General features: G+C 49.4%; 1 protein-coding gene across 2 annotated transcripts in view; it reads right to left on the bottom strand.

The window, feature by feature from the left end:
• The window catches only part of FGR (FGR proto-oncogene, Src family tyrosine kinase), a 57,134-nt gene extending 46,551 nt beyond the window's left edge, over positions 1 to 10,583 (bottom strand). The window contains exon 1 of one of the 2 annotated variants that reach the window (XM_083455452.1): positions 10,067 to 10,583. The gene's annotated coding sequence lies outside the window, so the exon portion shown is untranslated. The remainder of the gene's footprint in view (positions 1 to 10,066) is intronic. The other variant, XM_083455451.1, reaches the window with a different exon arrangement.
• Positions 10,584 to 15,906: the final 5,323 nt, after the last annotated feature.

Raw genomic sequence — 15,906 nt, 5'->3', positions numbered from 1 at the left:
GTACCTCAGGTTACATACGCTTCAGGTTACAGACTCCGTTAACCCAGAAATAGTACTTCAGGCTAAGAACTTTGCTTCAAGATGAGAACAGAAATTGTGCTCCGGCGGCGTGGCAGCAACAGGAGGCCCCATTAGCTAAAGTGGTGCTTCAGGATAAGAACAGTTTCAGGTTAAGAACAGACCTCAAGAACGAATTAAGTTCTTAACCCGAGGTACCACTGTACAACAAATTAACACTAGAGCTAAAATAATAAGATAGAAGCGCGCACACACACAGACACAGACACACACACAACAGAAGTAGTAATAAATTGGGGATGGAGTAGAAGTTTGTTTGGATCACATTTTGAAGTGAACCAACCAAGCTTGTACATAGAGTGGAGCGCAGCTGCCAAACAGATTCTTTGAATTTTCCTAAATGAGTTCAGTTCAAAAATGCACACCAAAGAAGCCTATTTTATGGGGGCAAACGCATCGGAAAGCATTCATAAATGTGTGTTTTAGATTAAGAATATACATGGTTCAAACGCAATTTCTTTCCCCTCATGCTTTTAGGGGGGAAATCTGTCCAAATGAGATGGAACAAACTCACAACTGGGTGCATGTGAAACTGACAAAGTGGAAATGGGCTGAGCTGACCTTCCTTAGCAATAAAAATAATAATCATCCACTAAAAGCTAAGGGAAATAATATTTGTCTTCATGTGGTGCTAAAAAGCTAGCGAAGCAGATGCCAGACAAGTGTTTCTGGGGAGAGTACAGTATTCCACTAGCAGGGGATGAAGCTCCTGGACCAGGAGCACCCGTGGTCTGCAGAGCACAGTCTGGGAACCCCTGCTCCAAATAGGAGATTCATAGGAAGGAAACAGTGGGTGACAGGCAGGCAGTGGCTACGCTATGCACAGATTATGCCGTGACCCTTTATAAATGAACATTTTCATTTTTAAAAAACCTTATACCCGCAGCACCATCTGTATCCAGATTAAGCAGGAATGTGGAATGCTGAGATAGATACCACATCCTCCTCCACTAAACATGAACTTGAAACACTTCTTGGGGGAGCTCTCTGGTACTTTCCCAGCAACATTTAGCCAGAGATTGCCACAGTTGTGACGTGACAGCTGTCATGAGGGTGTCCAAAGGAGAAGGCACTAAGCAAGCATTTTCTGTTTGCTGAGTTAGGGCGAGAAAGCAAGAGGTTCACGAAGAGGAAACATCATCCCCAAGGCTGCATGAGTCAGTGGCAGGGCTGTGAAGAGGATCACTCCACCTCTGAGAACATGTTGCCTCTCTCCATAGCTTCCTGCGCGATGGAACATTTGGGAGTCACCCAGAGCAGAACGATGCATCCAGCAGAAACCGTGGCAAATAGCCAGGCCTGCCTTATCAAGAAGCCAAGTGAATCTGCTGTTTAGGAAAACACAGTCCAGAGCACTATGGCGGGGAGGAAGCACCCGGAAAGCCATGCTAATGTATTTTAAAGCACCAAAAGGTCTATTAGATCCCTTTCTGCCTCCTACATGCTCTTTCTGCAGAAGAGGGCACTTCAGCAGGTATCATGCTATTAAACGTGCAAGAGTCCTATCTTCTTCTTTTTGCATCTGGCCACCCTACAAGCCACACACACCTTTGATGCCCAGGTGCTGCTGAGGCCAATCAGCAAAGTGTGGCTGTCTCCATCAAGTCTGTCTCATGAGCTTCACAGCCATTGACTTGGCTGGCTGACACAGTGCCAGCTCCTGACCTAGAGAGGGCTCTTTGTACCTTTAAATATTGTGTTGAATATTCCACCAGCATACATAGGCTTCTCCTGTCATAGGAACATAGGAAACTGACTCTGAATCAGACCATTGCTCCACCCAGCCCAGTATTGTCTACACCAGGGGTCAGCAAACTTTTTCAGCAGGGGGCCGGTCCACTGTCCCTCAGACCTTGTAGGGGGGGCGGACTATATTTTTTTTTGGGGGGGGGGGAATAATGAACGAATTCCTATGCCCCACAAATAACCCAGAGATGCATTTTAAATAAAAGGACACATTCTACTCATGTAAAAACACGCTGATTCCTGGACTACCCACGGGCCGGATTTAGAAGGCAATTGGGCCGGATCCGGCCCCCGGGCCTTACTTTGCCTACCCATGGTCTACACTGACTGGCAGTCGCTCTCCAGGGTTTCAGAGAAGGGATATTCCCTGCTCTACTTGAAGATGCCCCCGATTGAACCATAGATCATTTGCATGCAAAGCAGATGCTCTGTCACTGCCCCTTCCTACTGCAGGAGATTAATATTTCCACTGGTGCCCCAACACCAATGTCATGTTCTATCAGCTGGAACATAAGAAGAGCCTCCATAATCAGGTGAAAGATCTATCTAGTTCAGCATCTTGGACTAGACCGATGCCTACAAGAAGCCCGCAAGAAGGTCTTAACACAACAGCCCTCTCCCACCTTGTGATTCCAAGCAACTGGCTTTCTAAGGCATTTTGCCTCTGACAGTGGAGGTAGAAAGGAAGCACAAGAATCAGTAGCGGAGCTCAAGATTTGCATGCAGAAGGTTCCCAGTTTAATCCCTGGCATCTCCAGGCTGAGCTGGACACTTCTCTGAACCTCTGCACAACCACACTGGCACTCTGTGTTAATACTGAGTTCCTCGAACCAGCGTTTTGCGTTGGTATTATAAGTCAACGTCCTATGTTCCTAATAATGATGGCAATGCAAAAGCAGGAGGGAGCTTGCCGTCTTCTGCACAAGGAGCCCACTCCCAATAGCAGGTACAGTGGAACCTCATCTGTCAAATGTAATCCATTCTGGAAGACCGTTCAACTTCCAAAACGTTTGACAACCAAGGCGCAATGGGTGGTCAGCAATTTCAATGGAAAAAATGAAGAAACACGTCTTGGAAGCCGTTGGACTTCTGAAGTGCGTTCAGAAATGGAAGCATTCACTTCCAGGTTTTCAGCATTCAGGTTCCGAATCGTTCATCTTCCGAGACCCTCGAAAACCAAGGTTCCACTGTATTTGCACTATTACTTGTATCATTTACATCCTGCATTACAGGAGGTGTCAGTTAACATTGAGGAAAAGTTCTTGAACGGATGGGCATTTTGGGTATAGAACTAATTACCTAGAAGGGAGGCCTTCAAGCAAAAGCAAATAGCCCTCTCCTGCTGGAGATGCTCAATTGGGGGATTTCTTGCATCAAATCAGAGCTGGATTAGATGATGCATATGGCTCCTCCCAGTTCTGTGATGATATCAATTAAAGCAGGCATAGCCAGCATGGAGCCGTCCAAATATTGTTGGACTGGAGCTCCCATCAACCCCAAGAACTGGCTATGATGGCTGGGAGCTGATGGGAGTTGAAGTCCAACAACAACTGGGTGGTGCCATACTGGATACTCCTGAATTAAAGAGTCAACATGGTTTTGCTCAGTGCTGCAGAATGGAGGCACTGGGCAACTTGGAGACACACACACACAGAGCAATACTCCAGGGGGCAGATTAAAGCTTTTGATAACTTGGTCTGAAAGAATGCAAAATGCCTCCATTGTAGCCCAGCACTGACTGGATGAAGACAATAAGCAGCACAGCACACTTTGCATGCTGAAAATGCTACTGAAACATAAACTGCCATACATTGTGCAGCTCCAGATACAGAAGCCCAAGGTTACACAATAGAGAGTAGATGAACATTCTTTCCTTGTTCCATTCAAATTTCTACTTGCCCACACTTCCCAGATGCCATTGAAAACCTTGAATATGCAGAGGGATGTCTTGGGGAGGGGAGGGAATTGCGGGGGCTGCTTCGTATTCTGCTACATCTTGTACTTGGTGATTTCCTGAGTACAAACTGCATGTGCATGGTGGCGTTTCTGAATGGCTCACATATGTTTAAACAGAGGCTTCAACCCTGCAGAATATATGCCAGTGGGAAGGTGGGGAGGGGTGCAGATCATGAGGGTTTTCTAAGCAAAACCCTCCACTGAAACAAGTGTGTGCTGTTAATAAAATGGCATGGTGGTGTTTGCTTGGCTGTGCAGGTTAAGAACATAAGATGAGCCTGCTGGATCAGGCCAAAGGCGCATCCTGTTCTCACAGGGGCCAACAAGATGCTCATGGGAAGCCCACAAACCAGAAATGAGTGCAGAAGGCTCTTGGCCTCTGACCATAGAAGGACAGCACAGCCATCCTGGCTAGCAACCGTCAATAGCCTTGTCCTCCATGAATTTGTCTAATCCTTTGTTCAAGCCATTCAAGTTGGTGGCCATCACTGCCACCTGGGAAAGTGAGTTCCATAGTTTAAAGTACAAGCGGCACGAAGAAGTTCTTTCTTTTATCTGGATCTTCCAGCGTTCAGCTTCATTGGATGATGTAAGTTCTAGTGTGATGTGAAAGGGAGGAAAAGTTTCCTCTATCCACTTTCTCCACACACGGTGCATAATCTAATAAACTTACACTGTGTGACCTCTTACTCACTTTTTCTCTATCAGGTTGTGCGCAGAAACTGATTCCATAGCATAATTCTGAAGTAGCTCTGTTCGATCAGACTCATCATTTAACCCACCGCTAAGTTTTATGCTCCCAGATGCACTCATTTCATAGGATGGGTTCCAGCACAGGTGTGTCTCAAAATGTGGCCTCTTCCACATTATTAATGTTTGCATGCTCTCTTTATGATTTAAAATATTTTTTCCCTTCTTTTTCCAGGCAGCAAACAAGAAATCTTGTGGTGGCTTGTCCATTAGGATGATGAGCAACTGTCCCACCAACCTCTGTCTGCCCCTTCTTTTGAAGAGCCACTTTCCTCTTCCTTGGTCTCTGTGTTGCCCTTGTAAAATTCAGCAGGGAAGAGGATGGAGGCAGAACTAAGATTAGTTGCCTCTGTCTGTTGTGGGTTCTGGCTCCTCCCAATCAGGCTTTGGCTCCGCCTCCCTTGGCCTCCCTGCATTCTGCCCTGCCAGTACTAATGGGCACCAACCACCATTGTCAGAGGGCCCATGCGGACATGTGGGTGTGGCCAGAACTAAAAGGGTGTGGCTCCTCCACCTCCAGCAGGCTGCTTGGAGAGGAACAGGTTGCATGAAGGAGGCTTCTGAAATTAGCACAAGGACCAGAGGTTGATTCTCCCACCCTCAACCAACTCTAATGCAAAAGATTATCCTCCAACTGCTTTCACACATTTGCTGCTGTCCAGTCCAAAACTCTGGTCATCCCAAATGCACAGGCAACCCAAGAGTTCTATCATTCTGGGTAAGCACAGCCAATGACTGTTGCCATGACAGTTAGTCATATACTTCCACATCTAGGGCAACCTACCTCCCAGTTACTAGAGAAAGACTTTTAAGGTAGACCAGGCATGTCCAAAGTCTGTTTGGGGGGACTAATTAAGCACCTGTTGCAGTGTATGTCCTGGGGTAAAATCCTTAAAAAAGCTCAACAACTTTGGTCAGCCCTCAAGCATGTTCACTTCATCAAATCTGGCCCTCTTTGAAAAAAGTTTGGGCACCCCTGAAGTAGACTGTGATCCAATACAGACAAACAAGACACACCCATTTCGGCAAGCATTCCCCTGAAGTGAACTTGGGATTTTATAGTTTTGACTGCTTTCAACTGTTATGCTCTTTTAAACTGTTTTATTGTGTATTTTAGTTAAGGGTGCTTTAAAATTATTGTGTACTTTAATTGTGGATTGATTTTGTAGTTGTAAATCACTTAGGAGCTATTTTATCATAAAAGTGGTACACAAATTAAACAACCATAATAACCCCCTTGTAACAACGTAACTTGAATATTATGCTCCCCTATATCCTATCTGACAGTGCAATGAATTTTGGGGCACATGTCTTTTCAATCACAGTGCAGTTGCTTTAGAGCTAAGCCAAATATGTGGAACATAGCAAGTTGACATCTACCAGACCAAGACCATTGGTCCCTCTAGTGCAGCAAAGTCTACACTAGGGATGGGGAACATGTGGCTCACCAGACGCTGCTGAACTCCCAGCTCCCAACATCCCCATCCATTACTCACACTCTCTGGGGCTGAAATGACCTGAAGTCCTACAACAGATGGAGGACCACTTGAGAATTTTTCCTAGGCCTGGCTGGAGATGCTGAAGACTGAATGTTGGCTTCCTCCCCAGCATCTCCAGGTATGGCTAGAAGAACACCTGTCTGGAGAGCTGCTGCCAGTGAGTATAGATCAGGGGTGGGAAACTTCAGGTCGGGGAGCCAAATGCAGCCCTTCAACCCTCTCTTCTGTCTGGCCCTCAGGACTCCTCAGTCCACACCCACTTTCACGCCACACCCCTCACTCACCTTACATAGCTCAGTCAGTAGAGCATGGGACTTAATCTCAGGGTCAAGAGTTCAAGCCTCATGTTGGGCAAAAGATTCTTGCATTGCAGGGAGTTAGATTAGATGACCCTTCCATCTCTACGATTCTTTGATTCTGTTATTCACACCCTATGTGAATGTTTTTGCCTGGCTGCAACTCTGATAGTGCTTCATGCTTCATTGGATGGAGGCTGTGTGAATGTGTGTCAAGTTAGTCATGTGTACAAAATTTGCATTCATTGCTCCACCCACTTTTGCCACCAGCCTCGCCCAACAGTGACACACTTCCCAGGGGGGAATGTGGCCCTTGGGCTGAAAAAAGTACGAACCTAGAAGGACCAGTGGCCTGACTCAGTGTGAGGCAACATGCCTTCTTTCGGTGCTCTCACTACATTGCTGAGACCTTCTGCAGGCAAAGCATGTGCTCTCCCCCTCCCTCGCAGGGACTGTCCTTCTGAAACCTGATAAAAATACTCTCTCCGCAAAGTGACCCAGAGGAAGGCGCACATGTGAGCGAGCGCACACACAGAGGAAAGAGAAATGTTCATTTCTGCGCAGGAGTAGTCATAGTAACCCTTTCCCCATAAACCCTATCACCTCCCCCCAGCTCAAACTCTGGCTGAGAAAAGCAGGACTTCCGCCGGAAGGAGGTGCCAATTCCCGGATCTGTGAGTGCTGGAGGGGAGGCGGAAACTGTTGGTCACATTCTGGGAGAAACCCCCAGTTTTGGGAAGCAGAAAAGCATTTTTTTCTTCATTTTTTCTTTTAAAAGAAGAAGAACAATGCAGGAGAGAAACCAAGGACACAAGGGGGGTGGGCCATTCCAAGAGAGAAGGAAACAAGCTGTTTCCCTCAGCGGCTCTCTCGGCATAACTCTGAGCCTCCGGAATGTGGGCTGAGGCCTGGTCACCATGCGCAGAGTTAGAAGGGGGAAGCCTGGCAGTAGGGCAGTGCTGGGGAACCCTGGGCCTGTGGGTCAAATGCACCTTCCAGGTCTATCTAACCCTCAGGACTCTCCCCAGGCCACTTCACCCACCCACCCACCCGCCCGCCCTGCCTCATCCCTCACCAATCCTGCTCCACACCTTCCTTGAGTGCTTTTACCTGCCTAGATAATGCCTCTTGCTTGCCCAGATGGGCAACAGAGAGGGGTGCATGAATGTGTGTAAAAAGTCAGGCTATGGTACCAGGGCTGTCTTAAGCATATGCGGCGCCGGGGTGCAAAGATCTGCCCGGCAGCCCCCCAGGTTGCCCAGTCCCAGGCGTGCAGGAGGGCGGAGCCAGCCAGCCGCCTCAGTGTCTCACTGGCTCGGCCGCCCCCGAACTCTCCAACCGAGGGGCAGGCTCTTTCCAGAACTCAACTCTCGGGCCCTGGACTCTCGGCCTGGTGCCCCTGAGAGCCTGGTGCCCGGATGCCCTGCACCCCTGGCACCTATGGGTAAGAGGGCCCTGTATGGTACATAGTTAACAACCACATTCAATCGTCCGCCCACGTTTGCCTCTGGCCCCGTCCACCAGTGGCGTAGCGTGGGTTGTCAGCACCCGGGGCAAGGCAAGTAATTTGCACCTCCTAACCCATGGATTTGCGCCCCCTAACCCTAACCCTCCACGAAGAGTCGGACACGACTGAACGACTAAACAACCCTAACCCCCAGATGTTGCGGCCGGCCCCCCCTGCACCCCCCACGCTACGCCACTGCCGTCCACTGCTGCTGACATCTTGCGGCCTCCAAGAGGTTGCCTAGCACGAAATGCGGTCCTCAGAATGAAAAAGTGGTTCCCCTGTCCCTGAGTCTGGAGGACTTTAGGCAGGGGTGAAACTAAGCTTTATTTAACCTGAGTCAAAGACCCAGTTTGGCACCCCCCTCCTGTGAATTTGCGTACACACACAAACACATACAGAGGCTGGGAGGCTCCATAGCGCCCCTCTGGAGGTTTCACGCAGGGCAAAAAACCTCGCTAGCCCACCCCACCCCCGTACCTACAGCTCTGCTTTAGGGCAAAAGTGCGGAGCCCCACGCCGCAGGAGGGCACCCAGAAAGGCAGCTGGCTTGCTACATTTTGTAATGTAGCTAGAGGGAGGCATGTTTTGCAAAAGACCACCAAGTCCGGAACCCGAGAGGACCGAAGTTCACTGGTGGGGAATCAGGGCTCCTGCGAGGATGCCGTGACTGCGACTCCTGCGTGGCACAACTTCTCTTAAGGCGACATTGCCCACGCTTTCTTCACAACATGAGCGAAGAGGGGGCGGGGCTTGGGAGGAATCTTATCAATGGCCAGAGAGCTGGAGGGGGGTGGGGGAGAAAAGATGGCTTAATTTTACACCTCTCTCAACATCCGATCTGGCAGATAAGCGGACACGGGGGAAGGAAGAGCCGGAGAGGAAAGGGAATGAAGAAAGCATGATCTAAAGTCGATGCAGCTCCGGCCGGGGCAAGAAACGCGAGACTGGAGCGGGCAAGGAGAAAGGCAGGCAGGTGGTCCACAGGTGTCTGGTCCAGCGTCAGAAGGGATTCTCGTAGGTCGCCGGCCTTACAACGGTGGGCGGAGGCGGAGGCGGACACTCCTACGCTACGCACGCACATATACACAAACCGCTTCTCCCCCTGCAGGGCTGGAGCAGCCGGCAACTCACCCCCTTGGCTGTTTGCTGCCGAGCCTTTTGTTGCTTGCTGTGTGGAGCGCCTAGCAAGGGAAGGATTTATGGCCCAGGCGTCCCCAGGGAGGAGAAGGCGGCCGGGGGCGAGGGGGCGTCAGTAGAACGAGAAAACGTTCCCCACCCTCTCTCCCCAGTTCCCAGTATAAGCAGCCGATTCTGGTCCCGATCTTGGGGCGGGTATCACAAAAGGAGCTTATTGATGCCTCACTCCAGCTGCTGAAATTGGAGGCGGGGGAGAGAGAGGAGAGGACAGTGGTTGCTTCTTATTGCCTGCACATCCTTGCACGAAACGGGGATGGGTGGGAGGAGGAAACACAGCCGGGGGGGTGGGAGGCGGAGAGACAAAGGTACATCAACCTGTGCCCATCAAACACACCTCCTTCTCTCTCTCTCCGGCCCTCTCTCTTCCTTCTCCTCCCCACCTTCGGCTTGCGCAGTGTGGTTTACCAGGGAGATTGCGAGGGCTCCGGAGAGCGTTACAGCTCCCCATCCATCTTCTCCTCCTCCTCCCACTGACACCACCACACTGCAGTTCCGGGAACGGTGCTGGACCCCGAGAACACCCCCTTCCTCCCCGCCCAATACTCTGGGGGAAGTCACTCCCCTGAGCACCCACACATGCCACCCTCCTCCCCAAACGCTTTCGTACATTGGCCGCCCCCACTAGCCACTCTTCGCCCCCCGATCATTTATTTAGGGACGCGTTTCCTCGCCCCCCAGTCTCCAGCTTCCGCGGCCTGGGCTGCTCTTCTTCTCTTCCTCCTCCTCCTCCTCCTTCCCTCGATGCAGCAACAAGCCACGGAGATGGCGAAGCTACTACAGGAAGGCGACCAGACCCCCCTCTTCTCTGTGTCTTTCATATATATATATATATACCCACACACCCACACCCACACATACATATATATACATATACACACACATACACAGACATATATACAGGAGGGAGGGGGATCCTTTCTCGGCGCAGAGATCCTAAGCCCCTGACCCCCAACTCCGAGCGCGCATCCACAAAGCCGCGCACCCGCCGCACCACTCAGCTTCGAACAGCACCGGAGATCGAGGGCTCGCCTTACCTGGAACTGCTTCGCCCCCTCGTCCAGCTTGCTCGCCCGCTACGGGTCCCTCTTTGCCCCACTGGCAGGACCAGCGCTGGGGTCCCTTCGCTTTTCCTCCCGGCGCTTCCTCTGCTGGGGTTGCTCCTTCCCTTCCCTAAAAGCGCAGGGAAAGTGGGCTTGGACCAGCCAGAGTACTTCCTGAGCGCGCAGGCATGTGAGTGCGTGCGTGTGTATCTGTATATTCCCCGGACTGACCCTTCAGCTGGTGTAATGCCACGAACAGAAAAGCACCTCCTCTGTTTCCCCACCTTCCTTCTCTCTGCCCTCCCCTTTCTCGCCGAGCAGAAGCTCATTGTAGGAAAGCGGGGGGAGCAGTTCTCTAGCTCGAGCGCCTCTGCTTCAGCGCCACCGCCCCCAATCAGCTGTCAGGGCGGGACCCCCGACTCGCCAGGTCCCACCCATTCATTGATTGCCGACTTGCTGCTTTCTGGAGGAGGGAAGGAACGGCCAATCAAGGGCTTCTCTCATGGGTGGTTTGTTTTTTTAAAAAAAGGCATGTCATGTTGGTTCAGAAGAGGAAACGTTCCTCCTTTAAAATTATTCTTAGTCTTATTCACTGCCTAACGGTGGGCGAGTGCAGATCCCCATCCTTAGAAGGGCACTTCCGGAATAACTACCTGTGCTCCTACTCTGGAAAAGCCCTAGAACATTTTTTTTTCTGGAGAGGCTTGGTCAATGTGAGTTAGGCAATAACTAAGGCACATTGACACCCTATATTTGATGTACATGATTTCCCCTAAAGAATCCTAGGACCTGTAGTTTACCCTCAACAGAGCTACAATTCCCAGCACCCTGAACAAACTACGGTTCCCAGGAATTTTTGGATGGCAGGGAACCTGTGTGCTTTAAATGAATGTTGGGGGTGTGGTCTGAGCCCTATACTTCTCATAGGCCCTCATCACAGAATCTATTATAGTTTCTTTTGCTGTATAAGGGGACATTCACACCTTATCTTTAAAGAGCTATGCCAGCACTTTACACAGTCCTGCCTTTCCCCAAAGAATACTGGGAGCTGTAGTTTGTTAAAGGTGCTGAGAGTCGTTTAGGAGTTCTGTTTCCACACATGGCGTTCCAGTTCCCAAAGTGGTTTAAACAATCCCTCCTCACAGGGAATTCTGGTAACTGGAGCTCTGTGAGAGGATTAAGTCCTCCTAACAGCTCTTAGCACCCTTAACAAATGACAACTCCCAGGGTTCTTGGAGATGATGGGAGTTGTAGTCCACAAACAGCTGGAGACCCAAATTCGGGAAACCCTGTTATAAATCATGCATTTAAAGCACATTTGAAACACATTCTCTCCCTCCAAGAATTCTGGGCACTGTAGTTTGTTAAGGGTTGCCAGCAATTTTTAACTCTGAGGGTTAAATTAAAGCGCCCAGAATTCTTGGATGGAAATAATGTATGTCAAATGTGTTTTAAGGTGAGAACAAAAAACCTGCAGTAGGGATAGGGTAGTTGGTAGAGCCCAAGAATCTCAGGGTTGTGGGTTCAAGCCCCACTCTGGGCAAAAGATTCCTGCAATGCAAGAGATTGGACTAGATGACCCTCATGGTCCCTTCCAACGACAATTCTATGATTCTATGAACCTGTGGCTCACCAGATGCTGCTGGACTTCAACTCCCATCAGCCCACCCAGCATGGCCAATGGTCAGGCATGATGGGAGCTATAGTCCAGCAACACCTGGAGGGCTGCAGGTTCCCCATCCCCACATCAGAGGTATTGACCAAATGTTCTTTCGTGGTATTAGCATATAGTTCCAAACCTCACCTATGGTCCGTGCTTTTTTTTTTCTGGAGGTATGCCGGGGTATGCATACCCCTAAACATTTTTTTAGGAGGGGAAAGCACTGCCTATGGTGCATAGTAACTTCTCTCAGTAATCCTCAGAGCAAGAAATGCCAGGGGAGGGGCTGTTCATTCTGCACATCCATTCAAGTACAAAATCTAGTATTGAACAAGAAGTGTAGCATTCTTCAACTCTCTATGTCCAGACCTCCCCCTTTTAAAATAGGAAGTTTCTAGTGCTCATGCTCATGGCAGCTTCCCATCTTTTCAGTTCAGTGCATTAGACCACCATCAAAAGAGCAAAGAACCCACACAAGTGACGCCGACACAAAACCTCACACATACACTAAGTAGAAGAATAGAAGCCTTGCCACCTGACCCAGCCCTCCCTCCCCCTCTTTCCTTCCTAACCTAACACCATATGTAACACTAATGTCTCACAACAAATGAAACTGACCTCTAGAAAATGCAACTTGAGAAAAGAGACAATGTATGTATTTTTGTAAACTAAGAAATCAGAGAGGGAGAGAGAGACAGTGCAAAGAACCCTGTACCCAGTCCAAGCGTACTCCACAACATCACAATTCCTCCAGGGTAATTGTGCAAGGAATCAATACAGAGTGAGCCCGGGTGACATAAGATTTGCAGGTCATAGAGTGCATAGACACCTTCAGTTAAATGATCTTGCCTGTAGTCTAAGAGAAAAGCTTGCAACTGTGTGCAAAATTTCTGGTGAAAGCTTAGCAGCCAGGAGAGAGGATGACAGCAGGCAGACTTCCAGTAGACTTGGGTGGAGCTTAAATGCCCTGCCTAGCTCACAAATGCAAGGTTCTCCACCATTACTTCCCTTTACTACTTCCTTTATAAATTCTATACCTTCTTTGTTGGCTTTACAAATCCAAACTCTTCAAAAGTGTGCATTTTAGAAGCACAATGCCCTTGCCAAAGCATGTCAAATATGTGGAAATTGACACATTTTCCATAAGCTATTATTATGCAGAATTCATAGAATTGGAGAATGGGAAGGGACCTTGGGTGGTCATATAGCCAAGTGGGGCTAGGTGCCCATTGGGATTTGCTAAGGCGGAAGCCTGGGAGTCCTACAGGAGGTGGAGCCAGAACCAATGACGGGCAGAAAAGCAAGAAGACAACCAGAGTGGTTTAACAATCCATCCCTCTTCTGGGCTTGGTAGTTCTGTGAGGGGAATAGGGGGTCTCCTAACAACTCTCAGCACCCTTAACAAACTGCAGCTCCAGTGAGTGCTTAAAGTGGCATGATACTGCTTTAAAAGTAGAGTGCAAATGAGGTCCAAGTTGGTTGCCTTTACTGCCTCTTATGGGAACGAACGCCATAGTTTATCATTGCACTATGTAAAGGAACAGAGGAAGCAGCCATGTACCAAATCAGACCATTGCTCCATCTTACTCAATATTGGGCTCATTCACACTTACCTTTAAAGTGCCGTGTCAGAGCACTTTCCCTGCAAAAACCTACTCTTTAGTGCTGAATTGGAACAAATGGCAATTTGGGTTTTCTGTGGATGGCCATTTGCTCTGATTCGAGGGTAAAGAGCAGGTTTTCACCGGAAAAGCACTGAGGCAAAAAAGAAAAAAAGCGCTCAGACACAGTGCTTTATAGCACTGACCTTTGCACAAGAGGAAAGGTCCCAGCTAAAGGGGGGCATAGGCAAAAGAGAGTGGTCCCTGCCCCAAGGGATTTACAATCCAAAGGCTGACTGGAAGTTAAATAACAAAATGAGGGGAGAAAAGGAAGGTGAAGGATTGATGTCAAATCTCTCTTTTTTTAAAACTGTCATGCAGAGGGGCCACAATGAGCCAAAGATTGGGGGGGGGGGCTCAGCAAGGCAGTGTGTGTGCGACGTCATGCATGCAACACACAGTGTGCACCTGTGATGTCATGTGTGTGATGCGTGATGCATGTGCAACACTGGGAGGAGGTACATTGTCAGGAGGAGGCCTTGCCCAGCACCCTGCACCTTCAAAGGCCGTGGCTCCTCCCCCTGTGCTTGGCTTGGCTGTTCAGCCTCCTCCACCCCCCTCAATATTTGGGGAGAGGCTGAGCCCCCTGCTAAGGAATACTGAGAGGACTGACGACAACTTCGCCCCCTAGAGTTGGCGCCTCCTGCTGCCACATGAAGGGCAGTGGGGTAGAGCATCTGCCTTGTTGCAAGAAGGGCTTTTACACTTGCCAGGAGCTCAGCTCTGCCCTCACCGGTCTTGGAAGGATCCTTTAAAAAAGTCCCATATGACAAGGAATTTGTGCCTGTCCATTGGGGGATATAGGAAGCACCGAACACATATTTTTTAGATGTCCTTTTTACAATGAGGCACGTAGAGAAACCATTGACCCCCTGCTGGTGAGGCTTGCTGACCTCCCGGTAAAGCAAAAATTCGATCTTCTCCTGTTAGGCAAAGATCACAAGACAACCCGGATGGTCACCAGATTCTGTGCACCGATCTGTAGGCGCAGACCTCCCCCCGTTTCAATCTAGTTTGTTAAGAAAATTCCCAAACTCGGATCCACGGGCGTCTCTGGGTCATTCCTCTATGGTAGTCTATCTTAAAGTTTTTATTTGTTTATATGCCTACCACATTTTCAAACTTAAAACCCATTGTTGTATATTGTTTTAAATGTTTGTTTTGCTTTTAGGATTGTAGTTCCATTTGTGTTTCGCAAGCTGGTCTCTGACCATGATAAACTTCATTTTCATCTGCCTTGCCCACTGAAGGTCCCAGGTTCAATCCCCAGCATCTCCAGGTGGGGCTGAGAATGCCCCCCATCTGAAACCCTGGAAAGCTAGTCAGGGTAGGCAATACTGAACTAGATTGCCCAGTGCTCTGACTCAATTTAAGGCAGGCTTCCTCTGTTCCTATATGCGAGGCTCTTAACAGCTGGGAGTTTGTTCATTTCAACCCACGCAGAATGTGGGACATGTAGAGGGATTCTCATCCCTGGGGAAAGATGCCAAATTGGGGGGGGGGACTCTGAGCCATGGGCGTAGCCAGGATTTGGGGGGGGCAGGCATTTTGTTAGGGGGAGACAGAACCTCAGTTAATTATGTATTTTTATTTATTTGTATTGATTTAGGGGGGGCAGCTGCCCCTCCCTGCCCCCCACAGCTACGCCCATGCTCTGAGCTGGTGCACAGCTCCAATTTAATCCTAAATGGTGATCAGAGTCCTGTGGTTGCCCACCCACCTCCCTCCCTCAAGACTGGCTGCGAACACAAAAATAAACTGTTGCTGATTTAGGCAGGCAAAGCAGAGCGGAGCAGCTTTGCAAAGGGAAACGAGTGGGAAGAGAGGATTCGAGAGGTGGAGGTGAGAAGCTGAAATGCCACTGCTCCCCTTGTCATCTGTCAGTGTGAGAGGCAAGGAAAGGTGTTCCCTCCCTGCCCCCCCCCCCGCCCCCCATTATTTAAAACAACAACGAACCCAATAGGTAGCTTGACTATAATCCTATGCGGTTCTTTTTCAAATGGAGAACTGCCACAAAGGTAAGAGAAAAATACAAATGGGACCTGCAACAAAATGTTGCAGTGTAGCAAGCCAACTGTGCCCTCTCCAGGGACACTCCATTCTACCCCATCCCTGCCCCACAACACCTCCCCACTTTCCCATTTCCTCTCCCAGCAGTCAGCTAGCATTCCACGACATGCTCACTCCTCATTGGACTGTTTCAGGCACCCTGTCACTGCCATGCCCCCCACCCCCATGCAATAAAAAAAGCTATAGGAACAAAGGAAGCTTCCTTGTCCTGAGTCAGATCATTAGCCTATCTAGGGGAGCGTTGTCTACTCTGACTGACAACAGCTCTGCAGGTTTTCAGATATGTGACAATCCCAGTCCTATGTGAGGATGCTGGGGGATTGAACCTGGGACCTCCTGCAGCCTTTCATCTACACATGGGTTCATAGGAAGGTGCCTTAGAGGTAAAAGGTAAAGGGACCCCTGACCACTAGGTCCAGTCGTGGCCGACTCTGGGGTTGCGG

The sequence above is a fragment of the Podarcis tiliguerta genome (genome assembly GCF_965153285.1).
Source record: "Podarcis tiliguerta genome assembly, chromosome: 8".
NCBI lineage: Eukaryota > Metazoa > Chordata > Lepidosauria > Squamata > Lacertidae > Podarcis > Podarcis tiliguerta.
This window is presented reverse-complemented; position numbering and strand designations above follow the sequence as displayed.